General features: G+C 42.0%; 1 non-coding gene across 1 annotated transcript; it reads left to right on the top strand.

Annotated features, from left to right (window-relative positions):
• Positions 1-518: 518 nt before the first annotated feature.
• trnat-cgu lies at positions 519-591 on the top strand. Its single transcript has one exon. It is a non-coding gene; the product is annotated as a tRNA-Thr (tRNA).
• The last annotated feature ends 787 nt before the right edge of the window (positions 592-1,378 follow it).

Genomic DNA, 1,378 nt, shown 5'->3' with positions numbered 1-1,378 from the left:
TAATCAATTTAATTGATTAACACATCACATAAACTGTTATTGAGTGTTGTTGATACACTGAACTTGTTCCCTTGGAACCAAATCTGACAGCAAGCAGCTTTGGAGTTTTGGAAGTACGCTGCAGGCAGGCAGCTGGTGGATACATAACTGGCATGCGTAAGGTAACGATAAGGTAAAAACAACAACCGAAATGCAGTGTTGAAACATGTGTATGAAACATGCGTATGAAATCTCCCGTTTTTGGAAAACTAAATGTTGACAGGTATGTAATAAACCTGGGTCCAGTAGACACAAACACCTCATATGTAATAGTTATGTGTGTGGGGGGTATGTTCTTCACAGAAAATGAGCCAATGTCAATGAGTTTGAGTTAGAAGAAATAATAAATAGCATAATTTTACCAGACATTGAAAACGGGTCCCACAGATCCGAACATCTTACAAGGGTTACAAGAGTGACACCATGATAAAACAATAGTGATAAACCATGAGGTGTCTGTACTGACATCTGTAGCTCAAGCCTTGTTAGCACAGTAGGTAGCACATCAGTCTCGTAATCTGAATGTTGTGAGTTCAACCCTCACACGGGGCATCAGGGACGCAGCTCAGGCGAGGAAGTAAGGACTCTAAGGGCCCAGCACTGACAGGGGGCCCCCAGAGGGCCCAGAATTATTGTCTGTCTGAGGGGCATGGTGCTTATTTATCAACTAGTGATAAACCATGGTTACCATGGTTACAAAAAACCATGGTCAAACTATAGTCATGGTTACCCAAAAAACATGAAATCGAAAAAACATGGTTAATTTGTGTAAGGGCAGCCTGGGCCCTAATTCCACCCTCATCAGAGCCGTGGTCCTGAGCTTTTCCACCCTCATCAGAATGGTTGTTATTTCTCTACCAAAGCTGAAATACTTTAAATCAGTGAAGGCAACCAACCATTCATACATACACACAGAGAGTGAGAGAGAGAGACAGACTTACAGTCAGTCATGCATGTTTCTGGGCAGTTTGGTTAATGTTGGGTTCTGTTAAATATTCATTTGTCTACATTTCGTACTTTGTCTCTCTATGTTTTCTTCCTTCTTTTTTGTTAGAGAGCCTCTCTGTCTCCTCTGTGTGTTAGAGTACATGTGTGTGTGTGTGTGCATGTGTGTGTGTCTGTCTCCTCTGTGTGTGTGAGTACATGTGTGTGTGTGTGTGTGTGTCTGTGTGTGAGTGTGTGTAAGAGTACATGTGTGTGTGTGTACATGTGTATGTGTTTGTGAATTCGTCCTGACTTCTGTGTGTGTGAGAATACATGTGTGTGTGTACATGTGTATGTGTGTGTGAGTTGGACTTTTGGTGTACATGTGTGTGTGTGTACATGTGTGTGTGTGTTT

This window comes from Alosa sapidissima, chromosome 21, assembly GCF_018492685.1.
Source record: "Alosa sapidissima isolate fAloSap1 chromosome 21, fAloSap1.pri, whole genome shotgun sequence".
In the NCBI taxonomy this organism is placed as follows: domain Eukaryota; kingdom Metazoa; phylum Chordata; class Actinopteri; order Clupeiformes; family Clupeidae; genus Alosa; species Alosa sapidissima.
This window is presented reverse-complemented; position numbering and strand designations above follow the sequence as displayed.